We start from the raw sequence: 16081 nt of genomic DNA on the forward strand, positions 1-16081 counted from the left end.
ACTGCAGCCCACCAGGCTCCTCCGTCCATGGGATTTTCTAAGCAAGAGTACTGGAGTGGCTTGCCATTGCCTTCTCCGGGGGGTCATCCTGAGACCTCCCCAAATCTCGTGGTTATCACTGACCCACCGTGCTGTCTGTGAGCCTCACATGCTTTTATTTCACACAAACTTGGACACTGTCCTAGGAGAACAAACGCACATTAGGCAAGAGGAAAACAGGACTTAGAATCACGTCCCACAAACAGGATTACAGAAAACAAGGGCCACTCTCAGCCACGCTGACAGACTGATGACTTTTCTGACAGACGGTGAAATGAAGCTTATAGAGATGCTGTGGTAAGCTCCGTCTTCCCCTCCGCGGTCACCACCTGGATTAGGTCCTGAGCTTGGTCGATTCTTCTCTGTGATCCAGTCATGGAAGGTTTTGACCAGGAACTCCAAGGGCGTCCAGGAGCTGAAGTCGGCCTCGGGCATCGACTTCCTGTTCACCGGGGTGTCCAGGGTGACCGGGAGCAGGGTGACGGCCGCAGCCCCGGGCGGAGGATGGGCTGGGGGCAATGCCAAGTCCAAGTCGCTCTTTAAAAATTGTCACCTGATGTGGAAGCAGAGCGTGTGGACATCCACCATCTCCAGCCACCTCGCCACCAAGCACCTCAAGGAAGGAGGCCTCCTGACCTTGGCGGGGGCCAGGGCTGCCCTGGACGGGACGCCCGGAATGATCGGCTCTGGCATGGCCAAGGCCGCGGTTCACCAGCTCTGTCGGAGCCTGGCCGGGAAGAACAGCGGCCTGCCCCCGATCGGCCGCGGTCGGTGTGGCAATAGCTGGAACCAGAGGGTGGGGAAGGTCGGTCCAAAGGGACAAATGCGAAGAGCCACGAAAGAAGCTGGCGAAGTGGTGACGAAGACAGCCAGACTTCCCAGAAAGAGCGTGCCAGATCTGGGGAGGTGAGAATAGGTTTCGGTGTGGTTTTGTTTTCTCATTATGTATCAGGATTGAGAGGAAGAAAGGGAAAACCAGGGACTGGAGATGAAAGAGAGAAAAAGAATACCTACAGTTTCCAAGAATAAAGCAGCGCAATGATTGGAATCATTTTAAGTCAAATAACACAGATCAAAGCTAGTTGTAGCTTTGAGTGTGGCGCGCGGTGATCCTACAGTGGTTATTACTCTGCGTTGTGGCCGCAGCAACCTCGCTTCGAATCCGAGTCACAGCATTAGAGTTACAGCTGGTGTCTGCCTCTGTTTTTTTCTAAAACCCGGTAATGGTCTACACAGGGTTCTCTGAAATGTGATCGCCAATTCTATCCAAAAAGGAAATTATTAAGGTGTGTAATCACAGAACAAGATGCACAAATGAACAGCTCTTTGATGTGAAATAATTACCAGGATCAAGATATAGAAAATTTTTATCAGCCAAGTATGGATGATACACTTTGATGCATCCATGAGGCCCTTCAATACATTTTCCAGGTAATGCCTATCCATCCCCTGCTACTCTAAGCTATTCTGATGGCCACTCCACAGTTTAAGCTTGTCCTTTCTTCAAACTCACTTAAATGAATATACACATTTTACTATCTAGGGATTATCAAGCAGAAATCCTGAAGTCAAGTTTCCCAGTAGTAAGGAAATCACAGAGTTCAGCATGACACGAAGGCAATGGACAAGTCTTTGCCCTGGTTTAAGCCCCTTCAAGATCAGGTATCTCTGCTGCCAAGTACCCCATGAGAGCCACCATCTTTCTTTCAGGGTCACCCTCCTCCCTCCAGCTTTACCAAATCCCTCTCTGCAAAGTAATTCTAGCAAAGATTTCCCAGTCTTCCTGCTCCTCCCCACACAGGCAGAGTACACATGCTCACCCCCCAGACTGACTGCCTTTCAGAAGCGCTTCCAGACCCACACACACCCACAGCCACTGTGCTGTCTCTTCCACTGCTGCCTCTGCAGGCTCGGTCCACACCCCCTGCCCCCGATCCACCACCCCCACTCCCTCTCTCACCTCTTGCCCTACAGTGGACATAACATTTGTCCTAACAGGTCTTCTGAGCAAGTGTCCAAGGGAAAAGGGAAAACGTACCCACTGCCTGATAGAGACCATGGGGATTCCAAGCAGCAGCAGATGGAGAGTCAGGGCATTTATCTGGATCACCCAGAGATGCCCCAGGCCTGAGCATTGATATTCTGGGGTTGATTTTTACAGGAACTGTCTGCTTATGTCACCAATAGCAGGTTTTTCTTTGTGGTAGTGAGACAAATTGGAAATTCCAATTACTCAGGGAAATGAATGTGAATGAATAGATTGAAAGAGAGTATTTTAAAAATACATTCTACCGTGCTCAACTGACAAGTGGGTGGAAGACAAAAACCTGGGAGGTCGGCAGCATCTGCTTTTGCTGCAACAGTCATTGGATGTGAACCAGTGGCCTCTGGGAACAACTCTAACTTGGGTCTCTGTCTACCAGAGATACTTCGGAGGATCCGTCTGCACCGCGAGGACAGATCACAGCACCCCCTTTCCCTTTTCCTGGGAAACCTAAGCCAGGGTCTTCCTGGATCACAAAGGTAGATATTTTAATGACCAGGAGTTAAAACAAAATATTCTTGATAATTTTACTTATTAGGGAAATAAACATTAGATATCATTATACACCCTTTAGCATGCTGCTGCTGCTAAGCCTCTTCAGTCATGTCCGACTCTGTGCAACCCCATAGATGGCAGCCCACCAGGCTCCCCCGTCCCTGGGATTCTCCAGGCAAGAACACTGGAGTGGGTTGCTATTTCCTTCTCCAATGCATGAAAGTGAAAAGTGAAAGTGAAGTCATTCAGTAGTGTCCGGCTCTTCACGACCCCATGGACTGCAGCCCACTAGGCTCTTCCGTCCATGGGATTTTCCGGGTAAGAGTACTGGAGTGGAATGCCATTGCCTTCTCCGCCCTCCAGCATGACTATATTTAAAATAATTCATACATCAAATGCTGACAAATTTGGAGTAATTGCATCTGTAGTAGTTGGTTTGATATCATTTTGGAAGACTGTTGGCAATTTCTAATAAAGTTAAAGTTAATCTTTGACTCCATGACCCAGCAACTGCAGAACTTCTGTGAATGTACATGTACACAAAAAGTCTGTTATGGAATATTCATCAAAATACTAAGAATATTCATCAAGAACACCAATTAACACCAGAAAATCTCCACCAAAATTACTCCAATAATACCAAAATTAATGTGATATGCATAATAATATGAATACGTTTAATGAACAAAATTTTGCATGAAATAGAAGTTACCAAAAAATGTGGATTCATTCATCTGAATTTCAAGAGCAAGCAACAGTACACTATTGCAACAGACCTCACAATAATAATTAGCAATCGATCTAGGTAGGGATTGCCTAGAAATGGGGCTCAAATTACTTTCTAGGATGATGGGAATTTTCTATAACTTGATCCAGGTGATGACTACATTTGCTCAGATTCAACAAACTGCCTATGAACTAAAGGTGTGTACTTTTTACACTATGTAAAATATAGTTCAATGATTTACTGTTTCCATAAAAATCAGTGAATGGTGAGTGGAGACCAGTTGTTGTAGACAGACTGTGAGGACTAGTTTGCATTTATTGTAAAGCCATTAAATACTTGTTTTCCTTTAGTGTAAAAAAAGCCCTCCCTGATGTCAGAAATATCTTCACTCTCAGTAAGAGAAAAACAAATACTGTGTATTAACACATATATATGGAATCTAGAAAGATGGTACTGAGGAACCTTGAGGGAGGATCAAGAGGGGACATATGTCTACCTATGACTGATTCATGTTGATGTATGGCAGAAACCAACACAATATTGTAAAGCAATTATACTTCAATTAAAAATCAATAAATTAAATATAAATATAAAAACAAAACAAAAAGAAATAGCTTTACCAGAAAAAGCCAGCAATGACCATGTTATTTCGTTAGTGCAAGCTGTAGACAAGTCTCCTTGAGGGGCAATATTTCAACTTTGGGGATGTGTTCTGCTTAACAGTGAGACAGGTAATCATCCTAGGTTTTGCTTTGACCAGTAGATTTGTGCACTTTGGGATTTACTCCTCTTCTCACTGTATATCACTGCAAGGCCAGTGGCAAACTCTGCTCTCCCACCACTGCTAAGGGACATAGTTGGTGCTGGAATTAAAAGCAAACGGTTGGAATAGTATTCAGATGTAAAAAAGAATGAAATAATGCCAACTGCAGCAACATGAATGGACCTAGAGACTGTCACACTAACTGAAGTAAGCCAGAAAAAGACAATCACCATATGAAATCGCTGATACGAGGAATCTAAGACCCAAAACCAAAAATGATACAAAGGAACGTGTATACAAAACAGATGGCCCTGCAGACATAGAAAACATTATGTTTACTAAAGGGGGAAAGAGGGAGGGAGAGATTAGGAGTTTGGGATTGACATATACACATGCTATGTATAAAATAGATAACCTACTGCATAGCACAGGGAACTATGCTCAATATTTTGTAGTAATGTACAAGGAAAATGAATCTGAAAAAAATAGATATTATGTATGTATAACTGAATCACTTTGTTGTACACCTGAAACTAACAGAACATTGTAAATCAACTATAAGTCAACTAAAAAAAAGAAAAAAGGCAAATGGAAAAACAGGTTATAGACACTACCTTGCTATAGCCTGGATCGGCCCCGAGGTTGCTGCTGCTACAGTGCAGCACTTACACTATAGAAGCACAATGCACCACAGACCTGCATAACTGCAGTCATAACCGCACAGACAGGTCTCCGCAGAAATGTACCACACTCTTTTTGCTGTTTGTTCATGCACACTTACAGAAGTTCGTGCTTTTCTCTCTTTGATGTTTTCTCCGATTCTCCCTCCCTATTCTGCTACTTTATAAAAGTAATTTTTCTCTCTCAGGATCTGGTCCGAATCTCCTCACAGGCTTTCTGGGAGGCCTCTTTGTTTCATTCATGCCTTTTCCTGTGCTCCCTGCTTTTCACTTTTCCTCTTTGGATCTGATCTCTTTCCAGCTGCGGCCACACGGACCTCACCTACTAAACCGCTGCCCAGCGGCGCAGGTGGTTGAGTAAAGGCGTAGCAAACGGGGAGCCATCACTGAGTCCACGGACGTTCAGCTTTCCTCGGGCCCGCCTCGGCTCAGGCTCGGGGCGTCTCCCGGAGCTGCATCTGAGGCGGGAGAGGAGCAAGGCGGGGCGGAGACGCTCGGCTGCCCTTCTGCCTTCGGCATCGCCCGTCTTCCCCACGGGATCCAACGCGCTGAGTGGACTCCATTTCCGTGTCCGTCCGAGGCTTGGAGCAGAGGCTACTGTCATGTGAGAGACAGGTGGCTCCGCCTAGCTTGGTAGTTAGGCTTGCTTTCGGTGAGAATAAAGAGCAGCGTCCTCTTGTGTCTCTGTGGCGCAATCGGCGAGCGCGTTCGGCTGTTAACCGAAAGGTTGGTGGTTCGAGCCCACCCAGGGACGAGTGTCACTCTTTTAGAATGTAAATAATGAACGACTGTTTCTAGTTCGCGCACCCTCTCCCAAACCCACTACCCAACTGCCCCCTGTGTCTTGTACACAAACACAGAAGGACTTCTGTCCAGATATTTCTTCATCCTCTCTGGAGGAAAGCAGGTCACTGGGAATCCTGTAATTCATGAAAGAGTAGGCTTATTTTCTTTACCCTGTAAACTCGTTTTACCAATGAAGTTTTCCCACCGTTGTAGTAGTTTCTATTTAACCCCTTCCATGTACTTTTGTGGTTTGGTTCTATGGTTTTCCTCTGGCAGTCATCATTCTTGTACACATGGGGACAGGGTAGAATCCTGGAAAAGTAATTGCTCTATCACAGCTTTCATGTGGTTTTGTATGTGATTCCTTTTTCTTGTCTTTGTTGACTTACTGGCTATAAATATCTTGTTATTTCAGCAATTGCTTTAGGTGTGATAGCATACATACATCTGTAATTCAGCACAGTCTGCCTTTGAGGGCTGGCATACCTCCTCATATTTCTCCCTTGCCTGCTCTTATGCTTTTGTTGTACAGTATTTTATTTTGCATATGTTATGAGCCCCAAATTCAAGGTTATTACTTTTCCTTAAATTGTTTCCTGTTTTTAAAGAGATGTAATTGATAATAAAAAAGCATGTATTTTCCCATGCATATACCATGTCTCTTTTCTTTCATTTCCTTGGTGTACATCAGGAATTCCATCTGATGTGAGTTCCCTGCTTCTTGAAGGATTCCTTCAACTTCTCTTGCCTTGTGAATTTGCTGGTAATGAAATCTTTCAACCTGTGTATGTCTATAAATGTCATCATTCAACTTTTATTTCAGGTTGTTTTTTTGTTTTTTGGTTTTTTTTTTTTTTGGCAGGGAGTAGGCATAGACTTCCACCCTGACTTTTTCCACTCTTGCTGCTGCTGCTAAGTCGCTTCAGTCGTGTTTGACTCTGTGCGACCCCACAGACGGAAGCCCACCAGGCTCCCCCATCCCTGGGATTCTCCAGGCAAGAACACTGGAGTGGGTTGCCATTCTCTTAGTCCTTTAAAAATGTTGCTTCACTGACTTCTCACTTCCATTTCTTTTGATGAGAAATCTGACAAACTTTATTTTTGTTTTCGGAATGTGCTGTGTCTTTTCTGTCTGGCTGCATTGTGTTGTTTGTTTTTTTCCATTTTCAATGGATTAGAGCAGTTTAATTATAATGTGACTGGGCACGGTTTTCTTCCTGTTTCTTGTGCTCACAGTTCATTTGGCTCCTTAAATTGGTGGGTTCATAGCTTTCATTATAATTGGAGTATTTTCTGTTGTGTTTCCTCAAAGTGTTTTTTCTTCAGAAAATTTTCCTGGATTTTCAGAGATTCCAACCAGTCCTATATTAGGCCTTTTAAAGTTGTACTATCTTTCAATGGTGTTATGTTCAGTTTTGGTGTTTTTTCTTTCTTTCTTATTTTACTGGCATTTAATTTTGGACATTTTTAGTTGTTTAAGACTTAGTATTCCCTGACCTTTTCCTACAATGTCTAATCTGTTGTTGATTCACAGATGTTATAATTTTCATCTCTAAAGTTTGCTTTTATGCCATTTTTGTGTTCCACATTTCTAATGAACTCTTTGATCATATGTAACATAGTCACGGTAACTGTTTAAAGTCCTCTCTACTGAGTTTTACATCATGTCAGTTCTGGTTCAGTTTTGATTGATTAATTATATTCTTTCTTTTGCATCATATTTCCCTGCCTCTTTGCATGCCTGGCATTTTGTTGTTGTTGTTTGGATGCCGGACATCATCAAAATTCCCCTTCTGGATACTAGCTATTTTGGCATTTCTATGAATTACCTTGAGTTTTGTTTTGGGGTACAGTTAAGTGACTTGTAAATAGCTTGATCTCTTTGGATTTTGCTTTATAATTTTTTTGGTAGGTCATTCAAGGGCTGACTATTCTAGAACTGTGGTCTTCTCCAAGGTTCATGAGTTGTATCAGTAGTCTAGTCTGACTGGCAACAGTGAGTACAATTGCCTATCCCAGATGAACATTAAGCACTGTTCTATGATCTTGTTCAAAATTTCTTTTCTTGGTCTTCGGCATTTCTCCACAAGCCCACTCTTATCAGAACTCTGCTTACTGCTGAAGGGAGACTTTTTCGTGTCTCTGGATTGCTTTCTCATCACTGGACCTTTGTTCTCTGAACCCTGGCTGCCTTGCTCGCCAGCAGAACTCAGCTTCCTCTTGACAGTCCAAAGAGTTGGTCTCAGATCCCCCTTCTCTTGCCCCAACCTGGACACTCTCTGAAAGCATTAACATGGGCCAGTGGCAGGACTCATCTTGTTTCTCATCTCTCAGAGGCTGCTATCCCCTCTAGCTTGATTTTCTGTTCTAGAAACTGATATTATATAATTTCCTTTATTTTTCCTTTGGAAGCAAGCAAGAAGGGGAGGGTGAGATCTGATTTCAGGCTGGAGGATAAATCTGATTTTTTCACTCCATGTTTATAAGAAGCTGAAGGCATCTTAAGTGTTCTTAGTTTGATTTCAATAGCAGGTGTGCCAATTTGTATTCCCATTTTTCCAACTCCATGAAACAGATTTTTTCTTCATATTCTTGTCATCATGACAAACATGATATATGCCTACAAGATACTCTAACAAGGGAAGTGGTACCCTCCTGATTCAACTAAGCTAGAGGTACAAAAAAAGTCCAAGTGGACATCACCCTGTTGCACATGTTCAACAGCTAAACTTCCAAGATGTTTCTAGAAAGGCTTCCAATAACTCTAATTAATTCTGGTGGTGACCTACTTATTCAAGTCCAGAGAAGACTGACCAGAATGACTCCGAATTGCTTCACACTTAATTTATTGATAGGAGGGGGAAAACACTGTTCTCAGACATTTATTCTTCCCTTTTCTTCATGGATATATTTTTGCCATCTGGATGCACACATTTAATAACTGGTTGACCTCTTATTTAAGGCTACCTTAATATGCCAATCACTGTCTCTATGTGATTCCTTGACAGTGTTTGGCTGTTTCTGCAAAAATTATCCCATTTGAGACAAATTGTTGGGACCAATAGGATTCTGCACATGACAATCCATCTTGTGCAGACCTGGTACCAAGAGTTATTAGTCGATCTTCCTTGAGTTTTTCCGTTGAATCTCATGAGCACTCATGAGCTCTCAGGGTCTCACAAAGTAAACCTAACTCTTGGAGATTCTCTCTACTCTCTCAGTGTGTGCCTTTGTCTGTCTGTCATTCTCTGTCCCTCATACTCTAGGTCTCCCCAAATCTACCTAATTTCTTCTCCTTTTCATCTTTCCTTTCACCATTGCACTGCTGCTGCTGCTGCTAAGTCACTTCAGTCGTGTCCGACTCTGTGCGACCCCATAGACGGCAGCCTACCAGGCTCCCCTGTCCCTGGGATTCTCCAGGCAAGAACACTGGAGTGGGTTGCACTAGATTGCCTTTAATCACTGAGCACCTCAGGCAATTATTAGATGCCAGGCCCGGCTGTGGGGGAAGGGGGAGAGAAATGCTGCATTTTAAGCCAACTCAAGATCTCTGCCCTGGTGAGTCCACATCTGGAGGCATCAAAAAGGGACAGTGTAGTGGGAGCAGAACTGGTTCCTGGCAGTGTGTTTTTTCCTGGCTCATCTGCTCATCTTGGCCTAGGATTCTGGCAGTGATGGAGATAAGGGAAGCATAATGAAGATGATAACACTAAGATGGATGACTTCAGATTTAGAAGGCAGGAAACTAAGAACCAAAACCTTAAAAAAAAAAGTATTATTACATAAATAAACACTTTAAGGAAACAGCAGTCTTTCACTGACAGCACCCCACTTCCTGGAGCAGACATTCCATGTGTTCCATGATTCTTACAGTGACACTGATGGACACAGACACTAACCTCCTTATAAAAGGTACCTCCTCTTAACCTGTTCACATATGGCCATTCTATAATCTAGAAGCAGAGGAGGCAGCATTGAAGTAAAACAGCATTTCTCATTTCTATCTCAGTTACACATCATACAGGCAAAGATCATATATCAATGAATGTAATATCAGTCAAAGACTTCAAAGATAAAATAGACCTTAACATCAAAAGTTGATCTGACATATAATAGAGAAATGTATGTTGGAATCATACAGTAAATGATACCCCAAATTGTAAGTAGAATAATTAAGTGGCTATTATTTCTAGAATTATATTACCAATCTCCATTTAGCATGTATGGTATACTTAATTTACTGAAACACATAATTTTAAATTTTATAAATGTAAATATTTATTGGATTTTTAAAAATTTGATAAACAAGTAAAACCAGTATAGAAAATTTAGGCAGTTCAGTGTTATTAGAATTTTGAAGAGAAAATAAACCCAAGACTTGTGCAAACTAGAATACTATGCTACCAATACTTTCCATATTATTACAATATTTGGAAAACAAAGTAGTTTTTAGACCTAAATTACTAAGCTGGTGTGATGCGTACAAGGAGTCTTCTCTAGAAGTATAACATTTTCTGTATGATCACATATCAATCATTATAATTTTCTATAGTGTTAAAAATATTTGAGATTTATCCTTATTATCAACTTGAATTATTATACTAGCACACTAGGTACATACTAATTTGTTTCTATGATAAAGTGAAACTAAACTTTTTGTTTTTTTCTTCTTCAGAGTTACATTTCAGTGAGAAATTTCAATAAAAAACTCCTTGGATGTTATCCACTGAAATTCTCAACCTCGAAGCTGTTTCAGTACCTTATTCTGGGGAAGGACAGAGTGGAATGAACACAGACACAGTGGAATCAATACAAATACAAATCAGAAAGCCAGCAAGAAGGAATCTAACCCAGTCTGTGGCGGTGAAAGCCCCCAATCCTAGCCACTAGACCACCAGGGAACCTCACAAAGTGTCCTATTTAGTGTCTCCACATAAAAACTAAAGTAAATATTATATTCCACAGATGCTGAGAGCAGGAAAGGGGGCGATTCCCAGCGGCCCAGGGCTGAATACAGCTGTGCAAGTCTCCCAGCTCATGCCCGGCTGTTCATTACCCTTCCCCTCTCCTCTCCTGGGCCATACTTTGGGCTCTGGGGCTAGGCTGAAAGGTGACAGGCTGGGTTCCATCCTGGTCTAACTTTACTGCTGTGTGCATCAGAGCCAAGGTCAAGCTCTCTGAACCTCTGCTGTCCTTATGAGTCAGGTGCTGCTGGCTTTCAGTGGGTGATGGGTGGATCGCTCTACTTCCTGATCTCTGACCTGGCTCAGGTGCCTCTCCTGCTAATGGCACGTGTATGGGCACCTTTTCATGCCCGGGCAGCTCAGTTGAGCGTAGTTCTTTTCTACCCGTCTTTGGCGCCCCCGGTGAAGAGTCAGTTCGGTTTCTATTCTTTCATGCAAACCAAGTGTGCTGAGGTGGGAAAAAGCCAAGTGTGCTTCAGACGGATGAACTTGGTTTTCAGAGCCGTAATATGTGTCAGGGTGTAGAGGAAATGTAGGCGCCAGAGGAGCTGAGGGGATTTCCGGATGTAAAGGTTTTGGTCTGTGCCCTCCTTGGAGTAACTGGTTGTGCCCCGGTGTCCACAGTGACTCAGACAAAGGAGGCTTGGTTTGTAGTGTGGAGCAGGCTTTCAGGCTGTCACGGAACTCCTGTTTCTTGGGGATGGAAAATGCAGCTGTGTTCGAGGTCTCTCACTCCATGCCGCTGGCCTCTTTTTTGTGTTTAAAATGTAAATCTAAAACTCTGGGAAAAAGTAAAACTGTTTCCGCCCGGTTTCGAACCGGGGACCTTTCGCGTGTTAGGCGAACGTGATAACCACTACACTACGGAAACCACACAGACACCCATTTCTATTGACACACCCAAGCATTCTGTTTGACCCCAATGGCCATCAGAAATTTTCGAAGGAAGGGATCCTGGAAGCACAGGCTATCCCTTAAATAAGGAGACTGTGGCTTCTGAAAGGCCCTGGTTTAGGGTTCCTCGCTTCTCCTGGAGCGAGGTCCCTCCCCGGGGATCCCCGACAGTTTAACCTCGGGGTCCTGCAACTAGAGTACAGCTACGCACCGGAAAGCAGGGGTCGCCCTCGCTGACTCCCCAGTTCCCAGAAGCCGCAGGAGCCTGGGGCTTTAGTGCCTCTCAGACCCAGACCACCCCGATGCCCAGCAGGAAGGACAGGACCCGCGCCTCGGTGGCCTTTTTCCCGGCGCCGGCGGTCAGTGGGCTCGGCTCTCGGAAGTGATCCATGCTTTAAAGCCCCCCGGGAACCCGAGGACCCTCCCGCCCCTCTGTTCCGATGCGCCTGACCCGCGCGCTCTTTCCTCGCAGCCCTTTCGCAGCCTCGCTTCTCCAGCGTCCTCCCTGGGAAAGGGGATTCCTCAGGTTCCTGCCTCTGTGGCTTATTCTAGCCTCAAGTTTAAGTCCAAGACTTTCGTCACACTTTCACGTTTTAGCAGGAAGCGCAGCAAAGGCTGACGGCTCAGGTCTTTTGTCCGGAAATACCAAACACGAACGCGGGTCGGGCCTCCCAGCCTGTGCTGAGTTTGCTTGCAGATCAGGCCCTGCATAAGGCCGCGGAGGAGCCAGGCTCGGTCCACACAGATCATGGTGACTCATCCCTCCCTTATTGTGCTTGAGACTCTGCTTGAAGGACAGCTTTGTTTTACCTTTTACAATGTCTGAAACGCCTTTTATTTGGCTTTTACAATATTTTCCAACAGGTCTTGGAGCTCGAATTTTAACCCAGGAGGAGAGATAAAGGCAGTTTCCCGGGAAACAGTTGTCTGGAGGGGTTTTCGTGTTCACCTCACAGCAGGCAGAGTTTCATTTTGCTGAAAGACTTTAATGCAAGGTTGTCTGTCTCCGGTTTCCTTTAGAAGGGTAACAAGTTTGGAGGTGCATGTGCCGTTTTCTCCGGCAGTGGTTTTCTCCCTTTCTTAGTGCGGCTGTCACCGCGTTTTCTTCCGGTCAGTGGCTCCTACTCCGGGGAAGGCGCGGACCGCGTGTGCACCGGCCCCGAGGCCAGAGGCCTCCGCCTGGTTCCGTGTGGACCCCGAGTGCAATCGAGGGTGCGACCGCGCGGCAGCATCCTCACCAGCTCTGGAGCCTGAGTCCCCAAAGAGGCGGACTTCAAAATAGCTTTGTTGCTGCTGCTAAGTCACTTCAGTCGTGTCCGACTCTGTGTGACCCCACCAGGCTCCTCTGTCCCTGGGATTCTCCGGGCAAGAACACTGGAGTGGGTTGCCATTTCCTTCTCCAATGCATGAGAGTGAAAAGTGAAAGTGAAGTCGCTCAGTCGTGTCCGACTCTTCGCGACCCCATGGACTGCAGCCCACCAGGCTCCTCCGTCCATGGGAGTTTCCAGGCAAGAGTACTGGAGTGGGGTGCGGGACATTTGAGCTTTCCCTTGTTTTCCTCCCCTGCAGGTCCCAGTTTTCACCTTCCGCGTCCAGCCAGAGGAACGGATTCGCCAACTTTCTGTCGCCTCCGGCGGCGCTGCAGTCTCAAGTCGACTGGACCAGGGGGCGTTTCCCGGACGGGGCGGAGGAACAACAGGCGCCCGAGGGACCCCAGACACGCGGCTCCCTGCAGCCGCAAGGGAAGGCGCGGGGCTCCTGGGCCCGCGAGGGGAGAGGCTGAGGGGACCGGGCCCTGCCCCTGCCCCTGAGGCCGGGCCCAGAAGAGGGAAGCCGCCCAGCACGGAGCCCAGCGGCCGCCCAGCTCCCCCACCATCCTCATCCGAGCTTCAGGGTGAGGGAGCCGAGCGTTCCACTGATTTCCCGCCTTTATCAGGAAAGTCGTTTACACAAATCCAGAGTCTAGAACAAGAGGGCCCGTGTAGACCAAAGTCCACATGGACCCAGAATCAAACACGAAGTCCTAACTTCGATTTGGATGTGGGGTCTGAGGAAAGCCCTGCGTCCGATGCTACTCTTGGTCTGAGCGCCAGGAAGTTGGCGTCATCCGAGGTGCGGACACGGCAGGGCGGCAGGTCATGGGGAAGACCTGTAATCCAGGGTTGGTGAGCGGTAACGCTCTCCTTCTGAACCTGTTTCCTTGTGAAGGGGGGCCACTTGGCTCTCAGCGCGTGATGAGCGGGCCCATCTACTCCCTGATCTCTGACCTACTTCCAATGAACTTCTTGGCCTCTCCTGATAATGGCACGAGGACCCGTTGCTTTTCCTCCGCGATCAGCTCAATCCGCAGAGCCTGGCGTGCTTCATCCTGCGTCTTTGGCTCCAGCCGGCGGTGTACAGTTGAATTCGTTCTCTTTTGTCCTGTGACTCAAATTCGGTGTCTCTCACGTGTGCTGGGGTGAGGGGAAGCTAAGTGTCTTCACAAGGAATGAACTTCCTGGTTTTCAGAGACATAGTGGGTGTCAGCGGGAGAGACTATTTAGGCCCCAGATGAGAGGGTGCGGGGATTTCAGAAGGTAAAGGTCTCCTGAAGCCAGTCTTGTCCTGCGCCCTCCTTGGATTCACTGGCTATGGCTTGGTCTACAGTGTGACTCAGAGCAGAGAAACCAGGGCTGGTTCTAGGGCCGATGGGGCTTTCAGGTGGCAAGGAACTCCTCCCATGTTTCTTGGGCCAAGGAAAATTCAAGAGAACCCACTACTGCCACACCTTCTGCCCCCCTTTTTAGTTTCTTGACTGGGAATGTTAATCTCAGGAAAAGAAAGAGTCTGTTCCTGCCCGGTTTCTGAACCGGGGACCTTTCGCGTGTGAGGCAAACGTAATAACCACTACACTACAGAAACGAGGTCTGGGGTGGAGATTGACCCTGTGTCCACTGAAACCTCAAGTCCTACCGTCCCTCTCTTGGTCACCAGTCTTTCAAATTGAAGAAAGAACCTGGAACCACCAGTCTCAGGGGAGGAGACTGCGGCTCCCTAGAGCCCCTGCTTTAGGGCTCCTCCCCTCCCCCGAAACCGGGCCCCTCGGGCACCCCAGGGTCTGGCTTCCGGATCCCACACCCAGTGCAGAGTCTCCAGTTGTGCTGCTGTGCACCCGAGGGCGGGGGTCGCCTCTGCGGACGCTTCAGCTCCGGGAAGCCACAGGAGTGGGGATGGGGTGGTTGGCTTTGTTTGAGACCCGGGTGACCCGGTGTCCCAGTAGTGTAAACGCCGCTCCTCCAGTGCTGTGGACCAGCGCCGGCGCCACCCTGTTCTGTCGGCCTTTTCGGCGCTCTCGGAAATGATCGATGTTTCTAATCCACCCGGGAGCAGTAGGACCTGCTCTTATCGCCCTCCCTCTGCTCCGAAGCGCCTGACCGGCGGGCTCCTTCCTCGCAAGCCCTTTCCCCGCTGTGCTTCCCCCCTATCCTCCCCGCAGAGTCCTGGGGGTGGGACTGTGGGCGCTCCGGTCCTGCTGCTGTGGTGTATGCCAGTCGACTTTTAGAGTCCTGTTGTTTAATCCCATTTTCACGTTTTAGCAGGTGTTGTAACAAAGGTTCTGCTTTAGGGCTTTTAGCTCTTTGACACGGAACATCAACTCAGGCCGATCAAACTTTCTAGGCCTGTACTGAATTCAGTTGAAGCTCTGGCCACCAGACTGTTCAAGAACCGCTAGGGGCTCTCGACCTGCCTGAACATCCTGGAAAAAAGTCAGTGCAGATTTCAGATCACAGGATCTCTCCCTCTTTTCTGAGATTGTTTTCAAAAGGGCAGTTTAATTTCAACTATTAGAAATTAAGCTTCGTTTTATTTGCCTGCTTAATTTGCCTGCTTAGCAGGTCATGAAGTGGGGATTTTAACCAAGAGGAAGAGCCAGTTTTCAGAGAAAGGTATATCTGAAAAGTTCCCACGTTTTCCACATAGCAAAAGACTACGAGCAGAAAGCATTTCCTTTGTTGAAAGATATTAATGTTTTTTCTTCTTAAGGAGTTTTTGACACGAAGAATAAAAGCTGGTTGAGGGGTATTCTTTTTCCCCCATCAGTTGATTTTCCCTAAAAAAAAAAGCAACAAAAAACCCAGGTATTTAGTTATTGATGCTCTGGGTTTTTATTGCTACGCTAGGTCTTCGTTGCTGCGCTGGAGCTTTCTCTAGTTGCTGGCAGCCGGGTTACTCTTTCATGCTATGGGCCTGAGGCATGTGGGATCTTTCCAGATTAGGGATCAAACCCATGTCCCCTGCACTGGCAGGTGGATTCTTAACTGCTGGACCACTAGGGAAGTCCCCAGCAGTAGCTTTTCTTCATTTAATAAATTCCCTCAATTGTTCATACTCAAAAAATTCACCCCTCATCCCCCAAGGCAGGAACAGGAACATCCTGTCATTAAGGTCAGTGTTGTTCTGCTTTGGCTCAATATGGGACAGGAATTGACTCTATCAGCCATACCAGAGACTGGAATGACAGATGTCATGATAGCTTAATCAGGAAATTTCCTGATGCTTCCCTTCCCTCTTTGATCTATCCTCCTCTTTCCCCACCCATTCAGAGAACAGGATTCATTCTCTTCCTGCCTTGGAGGACACTTTGGCATCCCTTCTAGACAGAATAAAGGGAGTGGTTGCCCTTTGCCCTATAGGACTGGGAACAGATAA

At 46.4% G+C, this 16081-nt stretch overlaps 3 non-coding genes across 3 annotated transcripts; 1 reads left to right on the plus strand and 2 right to left on the minus strand.

Moving 5' to 3' along the window:
* Window positions 1-5428: 5428 nt before the first annotated feature.
* On the plus strand, window positions 5429-5502 carry TRNAN-GUU (transfer RNA asparagine (anticodon GUU)). Its single transcript has one exon. It is a non-coding gene; the product is annotated as a tRNA-Asn (tRNA).
* A 5794-nt stretch (window positions 5503-11296) lies between these two features.
* TRNAV-AAC (transfer RNA valine (anticodon AAC)) lies at window positions 11297-11369 on the minus strand. Its single transcript has one exon. It is a non-coding gene; the product is annotated as a tRNA-Val (tRNA).
* Window positions 11370-14219: 2850 nt separating this feature from the next.
* Window positions 14220-14293, minus strand: TRNAV-CAC (transfer RNA valine (anticodon CAC)). The gene has a single exon. It is a non-coding gene; the product is annotated as a tRNA-Val (tRNA).
* Window positions 14294-16081: the final 1788 nt, after the last annotated feature.

Source organism: Moschus berezovskii, chromosome 4 (genome assembly GCF_049115385.1).
Source record: "Moschus berezovskii isolate FMDL1 chromosome 4, NW_MosBer_1.0, whole genome shotgun sequence".
Taxonomy (NCBI): Eukaryota; Metazoa; Chordata; class Mammalia; order Artiodactyla; family Moschidae; genus Moschus; species Moschus berezovskii.